The 17,549-nt window shown below is 45.9% G+C and overlaps 1 protein-coding gene and 1 pseudogene across 1 annotated transcript in view; one reads left to right on the top strand and one right to left on the bottom strand.

Annotated features, from left to right (window-relative positions):
* LOC126412396 (uncharacterized) overlaps positions 1–17,549 on the bottom strand; it is an 833,005-nt gene that overhangs the window by 601,637 nt on the left and 213,819 nt on the right. The gene's annotated exons all lie outside the window — the stretch shown is intronic.
* On the top strand, positions 4,303–4,420 carry LOC126427213 (5S ribosomal RNA; annotated as a pseudogene).

Here is a 17,549-nt window from a genome sequence, read left to right as displayed (position 1 = left end):
ATTCAATACCTCCTCATTAGTTATGTGATCTACCCATCTAATCTTCGGCATTCTTCTGTAGCACCACATTTCGAAAGCTTCTATTCTCATCTTGTCCAAAATATTTATCGTCCGCGTTTCCCTTCCATACATGGCCACACTCCATACAAATACTTTCAGAAACGACTTCCTGACATTTAAATCTATACTCGATGTTAATAAATTTCTTTTCTTCAGAATCGCTTTCCTGACTAGCTTATACGAAAGAAAAAAAGTCGATACGACGTTATCGATGCAAAAAGACAACAGCGTAGAGTCGATTTCTCGTTTATCGGAGGAAAATGTAGGATATCACTAGACCCTGTGTCGTCAACGGACTGTATACTGTTGCACGATTTTTGGACATTTTAACTTTGGGCGGCTTTGGAACGCTTGTCTTTGGTGGATAGTAGTCTTCAGACTGAGACACCTGAGTACACACCGAAACAAAAACAATACACCAAGAACTGTCTCTTGTAGAGAGCAACAGGCCCGCATTAACCAGCTCAGACCGCAGACGGGTGAGATCAGCTGGAGGGTGTCCAAGGTGCCTGTCGTTGCGCTGCTTAGAGTGCGGTGAGGCGTGTGGCTGGTGGCTGGCACAGAGCAAAATAAGCGGCCGGCAAGCTGGTGGCCGTCGCAGCCCTGGGCAGAAATACACACACACACGCACACACACACACACACACACGCACACACACACACACACACACTCCAGTTGTCGGAGCAGTGTCGGCCCTTGCAGTTACTTGTTCACAGCCGCAGTAAGACCCGCGCCCAACTGTCTGCGACTACACAGCCAGACAGTTGAAATTATTCCTCTCTAAATCCGTCCTCCGCCCATGCTGGCCACCCAGGATTCTCGAACGGGAACTTGCATGCTTTATCACTATTACCCGACGGACAAGTGACGTGCAAGGGCGTGCGGTTTCTGAATACATGACTGCTGACGAGCGTTACTCGTATGACCCGTACTTGCAGGGTAGGGCACTCGAGTTTGTTTCTGTAGGACTAACGTAACTGTACACGAAGGTACAATATGATCAAGTGTACAGAAGAAAGAGTAATGCAACAACTCTGTGGCCTTACTGTGCAGTATATAACAATACAAAATTGTTCAAAATACTGACTGCCAAGGTCACTACAGATAATGTACCATGCACGACTGTCAAGAACCCTCTGGGACTGTAACACAGCTTCACAGGCTGCGACAACTGGGTCCATACGAGTTATGACTGTTTGTGCTCCTGTACAAACTGCAGCGTCCTAGGAGTTAGGCGGCAAATGAAGAGATAAATGAGCGGCTGTCTGCCCTCAGCGGCAAATTCAGTAAACTAATGGAAACGTTTTCATTACGAAGATACACATTTGTGTTGAGCAACATCCGTAGAACTGTAACTGAGCCTACATCTCACCTAGTTGTAATTCTGCACAAGGAACTATTAGCTAGCAGTAATCAAATGGTTCAAATGGCTCTGAGCACTGTGGGACTTAACATCTGAGGTCATCAGTCCCCCAGAACTTAGAACTACTTAAACCTAACTAACCTAAAGACATCACACACATCCACGCCCGAGGCAGGATTCGAAGCTGCGACCGTAGCGGTCGCGCGGTTACAGACTGTAGTGCCTAGAGCCTCTCGGCCATCCCGGCCGACTTAGCATTAATAGTTTTGCAAGAACACAGCATAGCATAAAATTCTGCAGTGATTCATGAGATGTATGACGCGGCTAGTTGTCAGTAAACGGAAACGTCTACACCCGGATCAAAATAACCAAGCGTTTGACAACTAGTTGTTTACAGCAGAGCTACCATGGCAACAAGCTACCGGAGACAGGGCGTGGCCAGACAGTCCGTTTTGTTCGCCATTGCCATATCGATCTGTGGACGGCATTACCACCGGCCGCTGTAAAAAAAAAAAAAAAAAAAAAAATGGCTCTGAGCACTATGGGACTCAACTGCTGTGGTTATCAGTCCCCTAGAACTGAGAACTACTTAAACCTAACTAACCTAAGGACATCACACACATCCATGCCCGAGGCAGGATTCGAACCTGCGACCGTAGCAGTCGCACGGTTCCGGACTGCGCGCCTATAACCGCGAGCCGGCCGCTGTCGTCGAGCGGTTTTAGGCGCTTTAGTCCGGAACCGCGCTACTGCCACGGTCGCAGGTTCGAATCCTTTCTCGGGCATGGATGTGTGTGATGTCCTTAGGTTAGTTAGGTTTAAGTAGTTCTAAGTTCTAGGGGACTGATGACCTTAGATGTTAAGTTTCATAGTGCTTAGAGCTATTTGAGCCATTTGAACGGTATTGCAGTCGCTACTGAAACTGTTCTAGATCTTTGTCGTTCTATGATTTGTGTTGACTTTTTTCATTACATGCAATGTAATGTCTGCAACTAATAGCGAACTGAGTACTGCAGGTTGACGAGAAACGTAAGAAGCACAGTGTTGCTACCCAGTCTTTAAGCAAAAGTAATAAGAAGTAGTGATGAAGCCACCGTGAAGTGCTGCATTAGCATCCACAGGCTGGTAGCCGCAGTGTGGCGAAATGTTGGTGGGAATAACATACTGGTAAAAGGATTGCGAGACGTGGCTCGTCACGCTCAGTGGAAAACTGCAGCACACAGCGGGAATGACTGTAGCTGGTGGGCCGATGTCATCACACCAGGGTAAGTCTCTTGTTATGGGCAACGTGCTTAGGTGTCAGATTTTAGTGAAACAAATGTGCCTCCGAGTGATATAAATATGTCTGAATTTTGAAGCAGAAGCACTTCTTGTCGTTAGACTTCAGCAGCACCATCACGACGCCAGGGTCGTGTTGGACAGCGAGACGACTGGGCTTCACTAGCAGGAGCCGTAGGTTCAAGACCGTACTGCACCCGCCACCGCGGGCGCTGATAGCCTCGCCGTTGAGCGCCTATAAGCACCAAACAAACACACGCCTGCCACCAACACCACTAAATTCCTCACGGGACTTGGTTTCAAAGCAGCGTCAACCTGTCGTTCGCCTTGTAGCCACCAGTACCACGTTTTTTCCCTGGGACTTAGTACCATAGCGGCAGCCGCCGCCCGACTCCATGCCCGACTGCATGCCCGACTCCATGCGGCTTTTCGCGGATGATGCTGTAGTGTACAGAGAAGTTTCAGCATTATAAAATTGTAGCGAAATGCAGGAAGATCTGCAGCGGATAGGCACTTGGTGCAGGGAGTGGCAACTGACCCTTAACATAGACAAATGTAATGTATTGCGAAAACATAGAAAGAAGGATTCTTTATTGTATGATTATATGATAGCGGAACAAACACTGGTAGCAGCTACTTCTGTAAAATATCTGGGAGTATGCGTGCGGAACGATTTGAAGTGGAATGATCATATAAGATTAATTGTTGGTAAGGCGGGTACCAGGTTGAGATTCATTGGGAGAGTGCTTAGAAAATGTAGTCCATCAACAAAGGAGGTGGCTTACAAAACACTCGTTCGACCTATACTTGAGTATTGCTCATCAGTGTGGGATCCGTACCAGATCGGTCTGACGGATGAGATAGAGAAGATCCAAAGAAGAGCGGCGCGTTTCGTCACAGGGTTATTTGGTAACCGTGATAGCGTTACGGAGATGTTTAATAAACTCAAGTGGCAGACTCTGCAAGAGAGGCGCTCTGCTTCGCGGTGTAGCTTGCTCGCCAGGTTTCGAGAGGGTGCGTTTCTGGATGAGGTATCGAATATGTTGCTTCCCCCTACTTATACCTCCCGAGGAGATCACGAATGTAAAATTAGAGAGATTAGAGCGCGCACGGAGGCTTTCAGACAGTCGTTCTTCCCGCGAACCATACGCGACTGGAACAGGAAAGGGAGGTAATGAGAGTGGCACGTAAAGTGCCCTCCGCCACACACCGTTGGGTGGCTTGCGGAGTATAAATGTAGATGTAGATGTAGATGCGCTGGTTGCATGGGGAGCCCAAGCGGCGCCGCCACTGACGTAGCGGTAGTATGCCGGCAGAGGCCACCGGCGCCCATGAGCCTGCTGTCAGCATTGTAGGACGCTTACGTAGGATCCCCTCACGACGGTGCAAGCCACAACCCGTACTTAGGTGCTGGCCAGGGTCAACAGAGCGAGGCGTGTTCTGCCTTGCCGAGCCCGACGAAGTATGTACCAAGATTGAATAAAGCCTTCTTTATTTTCAGCAGTGTTTCCACTGGGCCCTCCATCCTGCTACCACCACCACTCACCCTTTCGAGCACAGCTGCACTCTTCAGTACCGAACTGCTGCGGCCATAGTGAGTGCCAACGGCCTTGCCGCAGTGGTAACACCGGTTCCCGTCAGATCACCGAAGTTAAGCGCTGTCGGGCTGGGCTAGCACTTGGATGGGTGACCATCCGGTATGCCGAGCGCTGTTGGCAAGCGGGGTGCACTCAGACCTTGCGAGGCAAACTGAGGAGCTACTTGATTGAGAAGTAGCGGCTCCGGTCTCGTGAACTGACATACGGCCGGGAGAGCGGTTTGCTGACCACATGCCCCTCAGTATCCGCATCCAGTGACGCCTTTGGCTTGAGGATGACACGGCGGCCGGTCGCTACCGTTGCGTCTTCCAAGGCCTGTTCGGACGGAATTTAGTACAGTGAGCGTGAGAGTAACTGCGCAACTGATATGGTTCAAATGGCTCTGAGCACTATGGGACTTAACATCTGAGGTCATCAGTCCCCTACAGCTTAGAACTACTTAAACATAACTAACCTAATGACAGTACACACACCCTTGCCTGAGGCAGGATTCGAACCTGCGACAGTAGCTGTCGCGCGGTTCCAGACTGAAGCGCCTAGAATCGCTCGGTCACAACGCCCCGCCGGAACTGATATCGTAACCCCTCTCTGTGTCTGTCCGTCACTTTCTTATTCTGATACAGGTACAAATTTCAGTAGGCGGTATTTCAAGGAACTGACAATAAGGGGTATTTTTAGGCAGTGTCGGCCGTCTATTTACGTACCGAAGGAGGTTGCTTTGCTGTACACTACGTGGTGCAATAGACATTGCTCCAAGCAGCTAAGCAGGCGAAATGGGACACCTCATAGTTATACAATGAGGCTAAATTATCGATGTGTGGCTAATGCGGCCAATTTACCGCAGGCTGCACCTGCGTTGGGAGTAGGAGCGCGCGACATGGTGACGCAGTATGCAGTTGGAGACAAGATACACTAATGTTGAACGAAAATCAGCGTTCGCTGATAAGGATAGCCTAACATTGGAAGAAGGTTATAATAAAAAAGAGCAGAGCTGTTAAATCTGAGCGATAAGAGGAGTCAGTATGCATCTCGATTAATCTGTTACTGCAATCACTCTTCGACTAGAGCTGCCAGAGTTGAACGTCCACCCGCGAAGGAAAGTCTAAAACCACTAATATTCCACGATGAGATGCTAGTAGCTTACGAATCAAATTGCGCCGACATCTACATCTCCATCTACATCTACATTTATACTCCGCAAGCCACCCAACGGTGTGTGGCGGAGGGCACTTTACGTGCCACTGTCATTACCTCCCTTTCCTGTTCCAGTCGCGTATGGTTCGGGGGAAGAACGACTGTCTGAAAGCCTCCGTGCGCGCTCTAATCTCTCTAATTTTACATTCGTGATCTCCTCGGGAGGTATAAGTAGGGGGAAGCAATATATTCGATACCTCATCCAGAAACGCACCCTCTCGAAACCTGGACAGCAAGCTACACCGCGATGCAGAGCGCCTCTCTTGCAGAGTCTGCCACTTGAGTTTATTAAACATCTCCGTAACGCTATCACGGTTACCAAATAACCCTGTGACGAAACGCGCCGCTCTTCTTTGGATCTTCTCTATCTCCTCCGTCAGACCGATCTGGTACGGATCCCACACTGATGAGCAATACTCAAGTATAGGTCGAACGAGTGTTTTGTAAGCCACCTCCTTTGTTGATGGACTACATTTTCTAAGCACTCTCCCAATGAATCTCAACCTGGTACCCGCCTTACCAACAATTAATTTTATATGATCATTCCACTTCAAATCGTTCCGCACGCATACTCCCAGATATTTTACAGAAGTAACTGCTACCAGTGTTTGTTCCGCTATCATATAATCATACAATAAAGGATCCTTCTTTCTATGTATTCGCAATACATTACATTTGTCTATGTTAAGGGTCAGTTGCCACTCCCTGCACCAAGTGCCTATCCGCTGCAGATCTTCCTGCATTTCGCTACAATTTTCTAATGCTGCAACTTCTCTGTATACTATAGCATCATCCGCGAAAAGCCGCATGGAACTTCCGACACTATCTACTAGGTCATTTATATATATTGTGAAAAGCAATGGTCCCATAACACTCCCCTGTGGCACGCCAGAGGTTACTTTAACGTCTGTAGACGTCTCTCCATTGATAACAACATGCTGTGTTCTGTTTGCTAAAAACTCTTCAATCCAGCCACACAGCTGGTCTGATATTCCGTAGGCTCTTACTTTGTTTATCAGGCGACAGTGCGGAACTGTATCGAACGCCTTCCGGAAGTCAAGAAAAATAGCATCTACCTGGGAGCCTGTATCTAATATTTTCTGGGTCTCATGAACAAATAAAGCGAGTTGGGTCTCACACGATCGCTGTTTCCGGAATCCATGTTGATTCCTACATAGTAGATTCTGGGTTTCCAAAAGCGACATGATACTCGAGCAAAAAACATGTTCTAAAATTCTACAACAGATCGACGTCAGAGATATAGGTCTATAGTTTTGCGCATCTGCTCGACGACCCTTCTTGAAGACTGGGACTATCTGTGCTCTTTCCCAATCATTTGGAACCCTCCGTTCCTCTAGAGACTTGCGGTACACGGCTGTTAGAAAGGGGGCAAGTTCTTTCGCGTACTCTGTGTAGCGTTGCTTAAAATATCTGGCGGAGAGTCATAGGGACCGATGAGTAATCAGTTACTCAGCAACAAATTGAGTTTGGCTTGAGTATCGTCTAGAAACACCCGCGTTAAAAGCTATTTCCTGCAGTTAAAGGCAAATGGCTGAGTGACAGCACAATGGCAGATTGTAGTTGTTATGTTGGTCCTATTGTTTCTCTCGAATGATGAATTACTCTGACGCGTTACGTGAAAAATTTTTTTTAAATAGTCACTGAGTGAGTCCACACAGACTGCCATCGCCCCCCGCCCCTCCCCCTTCCCCCCGCCGCCTCATGTCTCACCACTCGTGAAGTAGTTTCGCCTTTCGTTTTATGGAGATAAGGAAGAACTGCAACACATCTTCCGGACTACTCAGGCACTCGACTTTTACGTTATCGACAGTAATTGGGTTTTAGAGCGGACAAGATTTTCTTAATCATAATGAATGTCGGAAGGGGTGCTCCAATGTACAACAAGAGGCGCGAGATCTATTTATTAACATTTTATAAACTGTATGAGCCTGTTCCACGACAAACCAGAGAAAAAGAACAGCCATCTATCATGTTTGTTCAGGTGTTTCAATAATTTGATAACTAACTGTTGTTGTATCAAATGACTATCTTACTGCGTCTATTATACAGTACTCTATGAAGCGACAAAAACAGACGGGTTGCACTTTTTGATTTGATCTGCGTTCACATATACTTTGAAATTATATGAAATTTTTTGGAAATTGTGGCAGGAAAGCTAATATACGGGGATTATCATACAAACATACAACGGAAGCAAATACCACTACTGTAGCACTTATGTCAATTTACAATTTCTGATCATTTCATTAACGAGGGGGTGTGTATGGCACGACATGGTGCTGGGATGGTGATTCCCCCAATACACTTCTTCAGTTAATTCGTGGATCGCTTCAGCCGTCTATAGCAGCAGGAGATTAGCTGCTGGCGCCGCCTCTGACGTACTTGGTAATTTATTTGACAAGATCCAAGCACAGTAACAGAAAGATAACATGTGTTGTATGTTTTCATTACATTACTCTGCTCCGTAGCGTTAATCGTCTGACGCAATAACATCTTTCTGCGTTGACGTTATCCATGTTAAAGATGGCACCATCTCGAAGCACTGGTCTTCTTCATGAATGACTTATCTATAATTCCCTGTTTTACTGTCTTGATGAAAATTTCCCTCAACTTCACAGAATTCCTCGAGGAAAATCCTTGCCAGGTTTCTGCAGTGAGATTCACATCCACAGACACTTGACTTCCGTCTGTAATTTACACTCCTGGAAATTGAAATAAGAACACCGTCAATTCATTGTCCCAGGAAGGGGAAACTTTATTGACACATTCCTGGGGTCAGATACATCACATGATCACACTGACAGAACCACAGGCACATAGACACAGGCAACAGAGCATGCACAATGTCGGCACTAGTACAGTGTATATCCACCTTTCGCAGCAATGCAGGCTGCTATTCTCCCATGGAGACGATCGTAGAGATGCTGGATGTAGTCCTGTGGAACGGCTTGCCATGCCATTTCCACCTGGCGCCTCAGTTGGACCAGCGTTCGTGCTGGACGTGCAGACCGCGTGAGACGACGCTTCATCCAGTCCCAAACATGCTCAATGGGGGACAGATCCGGAGATCTTGCTGGCCAGGGTAGTTGACTTACACCTTCTAGAGCACGTTGGGTGGCACGGGATACATGCGGACGTGCATTGTCCTGTTGGAACAGCAAGTTCCCTTGCCGGTCTAGGAATGGTAGAACGATAGGTTCGATGACGGTTTGGATGTACCGTGCACTATTCAGTGTCCCCTCGACGATCACCAGTCGTGTACGGCCAGTGTGGGAGATCGCTCCCCACACCATGATGCCGGGTGTTGGCCCTGTGTGCCTCGGTCGTATGCAGTCCTGATTGTGGCGCTCACCTGCCTTGCGCCAAACACGCATACGACCATCATTGGCACCAAGGCAGAAGCGACTCTCATCGCTGAAGACGACACGTCTCCATTCGTCCCTCCATTCACGCCTGTCGCGACACCACTGGAGGCGGGCTGCACGATGTTGGGGCGTGAGCGGAAGACGGCCTAACGGTGTGCGGGACCGTAGCCCAGCTTCATGGAGACGGTTGCGAATGGTCCTCGCCGATACCCCAGGAGCAACAGTGTCCCTAATTTGCTGGGAAGTGGCGGTGCGGTCCATTACGGCACTGCGTAGGATCCTACGGTCTTGGCGTGCATCCGTGCGTCGCTGCGGTCCGGTCCCAGGTCGACGGGCACGTGCACCTTCCGCCGACCACTGGCGACAACATCGATGTACTGTGGAGACCTCACGCCCCACGTGTTGAGCAATTCGGCGGTACGTCCACCCGGCCTCCCGCATGCCCACTATACGCCCTCGCTCAAAGTCCGTCAACTGCACATACGGTTCACGTCCACGCTGTCGCGGCATGCTACCAGTGTTAAAGACTGCGATGGAGCTCCGTATGCCACGGCAAACTGGCTGACACTGACGGCGGCGGTGCACAAATGCTGTGCAGCTAGCGCCATTCGACGGCCAACACCGCGGCTCCTGGTGTGTCCGCTGTGCCGTGCGTGTGATCATTGCTTGTACAGCCCTCTCGCAGTGTCCGGAGCAAGTATGGTGGGTCTGACACACCGGTGTCAATGTGTTCTTTTTTCCATTTCCAGGAGTGTATTTCTCTTGGTGAGATTTCAAAAATAAAAATAAAAATGAAATAAATAAATTGAATGTTTGTTAGTAAATAAATTTTTTTCAATGTAAAGGTTCCAAGGCCGTAGCCGAATGGCCAGTGTGACAGTCGCTCATGCAGGGGTCTCGGGTTCGATTCCCAGTACAGCCAGGTATTTTTCCTTGGTGGGAGGACTGGACCAGGGTGCTCTTAGCCTCTTGATGTCAGATGAGGAATTACCTGATTAATAGCTAACGGCGAAAAGGTCGAAACGTCGACAACGTCCGGGAGATCGGAGTGACTGACTCCATGACCCTCCCCCCCCCCCCCCATACCGCATCCGATGATGAATGACTGAGGAAGACACGGCGGTCGTGGTCTTCAGGGCCTGATCGCAGAGTTTTCTTTTCCTTTCTTTTCAAAGGAAGGGCATCAAAGTATGTGCAACATTCATTCGTTGTACATTAAACATAAAAACGGTTTGCACTTAGTACAAAAATTTTTAATCATTGTTCTGAAAAGTGCGTAATATTCTTCAGGTTTCATTTTCAGTATGCTTCCAGCAGAACTGAACAATTTGAGTGAAAAGTCTAAACTGTTCACATCCAAACTGAAGGGTTCCTTTAAGACATGCTCGTTTAATTCTGTTTGGGAATTTCGCACAGTATCTGAGAGACTTTCGCTGTAATGTGTTATTTATTTTATATATTGTCACAAATATTTCGTTTCCGTGTTTTAAAAATTCTTTATAGTATCAAGTTTCTGAATTTATTATCTGTATACTGTGAATTATGTAGAGACTCGTTTAGTGCACGAACACCTTCGACTTCAATGTTCCCACTGTACTTGAGAAATTAATAAGAAAATAAGGGACAAACTCATAATTCTTTCAGAGAAGCGAATTAATGGAAAGTGTGGAGGAGTGGCGGAGTGTTTATGACGCTAGATTTGCATTCGTGAGACGTGAGGTTCCATATCCCGTCCGGCCACCAACATTCAGATATTCCGTCATTTCGCTGAACTGAATAAGGAAAAAAGGCAAATGCTCAGATGGTTCTTTTGTAAAGAACGCGGCCAATTTCATTCCAAGTCTCTGTCCAACCAGATCTCGTGACTGCAACATCGATGGGGCGTTAAACCAGTCTTCCTGCCTTTACCAATTTATTCTCGATTTTACGTCTACCACTAGTTTTGGTGGGTTCTAAAGGTGCGACACTGCACATCATTTGTTGAGAATCACGTACTTAATATACCTTACATACTGTCGTCTTCAGCATTTTCGGCCGGCCGTTGTGGCCAAGTGGTTCTAGGCGCTTCAGTCTGAAACTGCGCGACCGCTACGGTCGCAGGTTCGAATCCTGCCTCGGGCATGGATGTGTATGATGTCCTTAGGTTAGTTAGGTGTAAGTAGTTCTAAGTTCTAGGGGACTGATGACCTCAGATGTTAAGTTCCATAGTGCTGAGAGCCATTTGAACCATATTTTTTTCAGCATTTTAGTGTTGCTTAAGACCTTCGCAACGTGAAAGTGTCTTCTCTTAACAATATCGTCGTACATTTATTCAGATTATTAAGACATTAGTGGGCTCTTCACACTGTCAGCCAGATCAGAAACTCTACTGTAGCTCTTGGAAGCAACATCCATTACGTAATTACTTAGACAGATACAGGCTTGATAGTATGGTCAGTGAATCAGGGGTCATCTCTGATCTTGTGCTAATCTTTTCTGTCATATTTTACACAGAGATGAGCCAAGCCTTGCGATTTTTCGCATCCTTTCAGCCTTCGGTACTTCGAAAGCCGCAGCCGTGAAATATACCCTGGAACCGTTAGGTATGCTGCCAGTTCCGCAATCGGTTTAACGTCACCTGGTTCTAGTAACTGACATAACACGGGTTCTCAGGAAGCGGTAGTGGGACTCTATGTATTGTCAGCAGCGGGTAACAAGAGGTACGTCTCAAATCTGTTGTCAGAGGAATGAGTGATAAGATTTCCGTAAGTAGAACGAGGATAACAAACAGCACGACAGTTGTAGAACACAAGCTGTTGGGAAACGAAGGTCGTAGATGTTAAATCTAGTCGACAAACAAATCACTTTTCTAAATAAGGAAAATCTCCCTCATATATTTAATAAATGCAGTCTACTGATCTTACAGGAGCACGTTACTCAAATTACAGGTAATAAGGCCAGGAGATTTTCTTCTGTATTTTGTTTTTCGTTTTGGTAACAGCTGGTATAGAACTCAAAAAGAAATTACTTAGACGTATGGAGTAGCATTCCAAATACACTAGGATTCCAAACTCATTCTAATTAAGAAAAAAAAATCAATTGCGTTGTTAAACTTTAAATGTTTAGTAGAAACATCAACTTCGAAGAATAACACTCGAAGCTATGAACACTGTACCCGTAAACGATAGAGCTGTCGTTAGCGATCCAGCGACGCTGGCCAAGTAAAGAATGGTTATCATAAAAGAAGCTAATCTGTAAGATAACTAACTGAAACTGGCTGTAACTACAAAGGCACTGGTGTTGCAAGTCAAACTTAACAAAGTTTTTTCGAGCACTGGCTGCCGAGGATCTTGACGAATGTATCGAAATTGTTTGAACAGAGGCGGAAATCATTTTGGGGTAATTAGTGTCGTATTACCTGTTAAGATGACGTATAAGACAGTGGGATTTTCGCGTTAGTTTGCGGATTTACATAGGCGGCTTTATGTTTATGTCTTTCACAAAATTTTGATTCGCTGTTTTGGTTGACGTGTAACTCATCTGAAAAGATGGTAATATTTAACTGAAAAACTGTACAAAGCAGTATCGTCACAAAGAAAACTCTAGTAAATTAGAAATAGTGTTGCACTTTTTTTGCAGACGGTAAAATTACGTTGCAACTGTTACTGTACCACACTCTGTGGCTTATCTCAGATAGAGCATACAGAGAAGGTTAAACCAGACCTAAGATTATTGTAATTCATTATTTAAACATCTTTAGAAGTTATATGTGAGTTACGGGGAAGCAGTACTGTACAGATCACTGTAAATATTCCTTATATGTAACGCTTATTGTAAACAAAACGCGTTAAGTTGTCTTAGTGACAAGCATCATGTCTGGATAAATATTTTTGACAGCACATTAGAAGCGTGCAAAGAAATAAATATCAAGAATCGTATGGGAAAGCTATTTCAAATACGTTAGTAATGTTTTGAAACAGATAAATTACTCAATGGTTCAAATGGCTCTGAGCACTACGGCACTTACCATCTGAGGTAATCAGTCCCCTAGAACTTTGAACTACTTAAACCTAACTAACCTAAGGACATCACACACATCCATGCCCGAGGCAGGATTCGAACCTGCGACCGTAGCGGTCGTGCGGTTCCAGACTGAAGCGCCTAGAACTGCTAGGCCACTCCGGCCGGCAGATAAATTACTCCACCAGCTTTCAATGAAGACGGTAAACATATTCTGTACACAAACCTCTGCTCTCTTCATTTTACAGAATAACAGCCCATTTACTGTATTTATAATTTAAATAGGCGAGAGAAAAGAGTCTTGTGATAGAATAAACATTAATTTTCATTGGAGAAGCAAAACAAAAAAAAAAAAAAATCATATGTTAGAACCAGGTGGAGTGGAACCGAAGCTGCACGAAAATTAACAGCATTTAGGAATAGAATGTGAGATACCGTCGAAATAATTTAGTATTACTGTCCGAAGCAATTCGTATTAAGAAACTGAGGTGCAACGGACTAAAGCAGTATTTTTAACCTTAATTATGGTTGTGTCCTCTGTAGTACTGCCCGTTTCATCGGCGACATTTCATTTGACCGCTGATGAAGGTATTGTTGTGGGAAGCCTTGCTAGAAGAGAACACAAAGCACAGACTAAGCGGCGGACTTACAAGTGTTTGTTGTGCCTGCCGCAAGTGTGCCGCTGTCCTCTGGTTCGCGGTTCATACACACGTTAGAGCTAATTAGGTACAAATGGTCGCTCCGACCGCACCAACGCCACCAGCGCGTCATTAGGACGGATGACATCAGGTATTTGTGCAGCAGACGCCTTCTGCGACTGACTTCATAGTTGTCTTCCAGCTGCAGTCAAAGCTTTCACAATGTAACACGATGATGATCTTAGAGTAAGTCCATCACGAGGGTTAATCTAGTAACTATACGAAATATTACACGAAATAATTTCTGAATCTTAGATTGAATGGAGGCGTTTACGAAGTAAAATTGTGCTAAGTCATTCTAAATTCTTTCTACATGAGGGTCTGCAATAGAAAGCAGTGCTTAAAGGTTTTTTCTTCTCGGTGGAGTAGTTCTTCGCAATGAAAATAGGAAAAGTATTTTTGGTGTTCTAATGCGATTATGTTAAAATGCGAGGTATACAAACCTTTTGATCTTAAATGAGATGAAAGCGTCTCATATCAGCAAGTATTATATTTTAAGAAGCAAGTAATGAAGCTTGTGTCTTAATGACTGGCAGAGAATATTTCTATGTTGGTATATAGACTGTCTCTGTTGTTGTTAACAATGACTCACAAGTCCTTTAGTTCAAAAACATTTTCGGGCAGTCAACCAAGTTCCACTTCTATCCACTCTAAATCATCGTGCTAACAAACTAGTCGTCTCCTGCCGGTTATACAAGATGTAGCGGCCTACGTGAGTATTAACCTGAAATGCACTGGTGTCGAAAATTAAATCAACAAAGCAGTATTTCCCCGTTCTGTGTCTAATTCACGATATAATCGTACAAACTGCCAACACACGTCAGTACGATAGTGTTCTGCACGGCAGATGGCATTCCGGTCAACGGACAACCGTGCCAACGTCAGGGCACCTATCAAATAGGGTAGTGTTTGCCGTGTAGTCCCACATCCGCAGTCGCTGTATACAGTGTCACAGACGGTGCCGTATGGCACAGAGAAGACGCCTACCAGACTCTCTGCGGTGGAAGGCCATAGGAAGGATGGAAGCAGGACTGTCGTTAACTGATGCGGTCAGAAAGTTTAATGTGAATCGTTCTGTTGTTTCTCGGATGTGGCGACATTTTGTAGAGACCGAAGCTGATCCCGAACACCAGGGCAGGGCCGACCACGTGTAACATCAGAAAGAGAGGAGTGTTCTTTGGCAGTAAGGGCACGACGGTACTGGCATCTGACCGCAGCATCCCCTGGACGTGTTGTATCGAGGCAAATGGAGTACAAACTACACACATCAAAAACAGTTTTGCATCATCTCAGTTCCGAGAGTTCCGGAACCTGTACAGAAAATTAGAATAGAGATCAACATAAACATCATTATTTTACGCCCTTTTTATTGCTCATGAAAACTGCACACTGCATGTCGTACCACCATACAGCGAGACCTTCAGAGGTGGTGGTCCGGATTACTGTACACAGCGGTACCTCTAACACCCACTAGCACGTCATCTTCCATTGATGCATGTCTGTATTCGTCGTGGCATACTATGCACAAGTTCATAAAGGCACTGTTGGTCCAGATTGTCGCACTCCTCAACAGTGACTCGGCGTAGATCCCTCAGAATGGTTGGTGGGTCACGTCGTCCACAAACAGCCCTTTTCAATCTACCCCAGGCATGTTCGATAGGGTTCATGCCTGGAGAACATACTGGCCACTTTAGTCGAGAGATGTCGTTATCCTGAAGAAAGTCATTCACAAGCTGTGCACGATAGGGGCTCGAATTGTCGTCCATGAAGACGAATGCCTCGCCAATATGCTGCCGATATGGTTGCACTATCGATCAGAATATGGCGTTCACGTATCGTACAGCCGTTACAGGCGCCTTCCATGACCGCCAGCGGCATACATCGGCCCCACACAATGCCATCCCAAAACAGCAGGGAACCTCCACCTTGCTGCACTCGCTGGACAGTGTGTCTAAGGCGTTCAGCCTGGCCGGGTTGCCTCCAAACACGTCTCCGACGATTATCTGGTTGATGGCAGATGCGACACTCATCGGTGAAGAGATCGTGATGCCCATCCTCAGAGGTCCATTAGGTACGTTGTTGGACCCATCTGTACTGCGCTGCATTATGTCGTGGTTGCAAAGATGAACCTCGCCATGGACGTTGGGAGTGAAGTTGCGCATCATGCAGCCTATTGCTGACAGTTTGAGTCGTAACACGACGTTCTGTGGCTGCACAAAAAGCTTTATTAAACATGGTGGTGTTGCTGTGAGGATTCCTCCGAGCCATAATCCGTAGGTAGCTGTCATACACTGCAGTAGTAGCCCTTGGGCGGCCTGAGCGAGGCATGTCATCGACAGTTCCTGTCTCTCTCTGTATCTCCTCCATGTCCGAACAACATCGCTTTGGTTCACTCCGAGACGTTTGGTCACTTCCCTTGTTGAGAGCTCTTGCTGGCACAATGTAACAATGCGGTCGCGATTGAACCGCGGCATTGACCGTCTACGCATTGTTGAACTACAGACAACACGAGCAGTGTACCTCCTTCCTAGTGGAACGACTGGAACTAATTGGCTGTCGGACCCCCTCCATCTGGTACGCGCTGCCCATGCATGGTTGTTTACATCGTTGGGCGGGTTTAGTGACATCTCTGAACAGTCAAAGGGACTGTGTCTGTGATACAATACCCACAGTCAACGTCTATGTTCAGGAGTTCCGGGAACCGGGATGATGCAAAATTTTTTTTGATGTGTGTATAAAGACGTAGCAAGATTTTGTCCTTATATGTAAATAATAAATGATTGTCCTTCGCATCCAGCGTTTTTGGAGAAACTGAAATTATATGTAAGGGGCAGTCGAATAAAAACCAGACAAACGGGAAAATGTAAGTAAACTGTTTATTATTTCAAAAGTAATTGTCGTAACTGTTAACACATTTGTCCCAGGGCGAGACTAGACGGTGCATACCTTCATGGAGAAATGTATGCGGTTGCTTATAAAACCACGATAGTACCCAGGCGTATATCTCTTCGTCCGAAGGGAATCTACAGACAAGAATATCTTTGTTCAAGGTTCCAAAAATATGGAAATGGTGTGGGGAGAGAACAGTACTGCATGGAGGAAGCGGAAGGACTTCCCGACGGAATTTCTACAGTGTAGTCGAAATGACATGCCATCAAAACGCCCGGCCACGAGTCGCCAAGGTTGTTTCCAGTACGCTGCAGAAGTTTCACTAAGAAGTCCTAACACATCCTGCATACAGTTCCAGTCTCTCTCCATCCAATTTCCATATTTTTGGATTCCTGAAGAAAGAAATTCGTAACCAACGATTTGCTTCGGGTAAGTGGTGCACGCCTAGGTAAAATTACGGTTCCGCAAGCAACTGCAAACATTTTTCCATGAAGGCATTGACCGTCTTGGCTCATACTGAATAAATGTATTAATATTTATGGCGATTACTTTTGAACGAATAAACGATTTATTACTCGCATCTTTTTCCATCTGTTTTGTTTTCATTTGACTGTCCCTGATAATTGTGTTTTTCATAACGGTGAACTTAATGTGAAGTTCTCTGTAAATACGAATATATCGCAGCAAATTGAATTTAAGACAGAAGTTTTCATGCATAATTATTATTGTCCTAAACGGCAGGAAGTGGAAGTACGACACACACCAGCAAATCTGTAGGATGTTTGCTTTTCGACGCCAGCTGAATATTTGAGGTGGTTGCAAGTATCACGGTGTATTCTATCAAAGAGAAACGTTTGACATTTTTACAGGAATAATAGAAACATACTTTTTCCTGGTTTAATGACCAGGTCTATATTTCCCGGTCGTATTTTGGAACATATTTCTGTAGCGAGATACGTTATCTTAGTCGTGTACGCAGTCTAACTATCGAGCTAAGTGGCACAGTTATTTAGACTTTGGACTCGTATTCGGAAAGAACGGTGCTCCGATCCGAGACCAGATTTAGATTTCTGTCATCTCCCT

The sequence above is a fragment of the Schistocerca serialis genome, chromosome 1 (assembly GCF_023864345.2).
Source record: "Schistocerca serialis cubense isolate TAMUIC-IGC-003099 chromosome 1, iqSchSeri2.2, whole genome shotgun sequence".
Lineage (NCBI taxonomy): Eukaryota > Metazoa > Arthropoda > Insecta > Orthoptera > Acrididae > Schistocerca > Schistocerca serialis.
The sequence above is the reverse complement of the archived record's forward strand: the minus strand, read 5'-3'. Positions and strand labels throughout refer to the sequence as shown.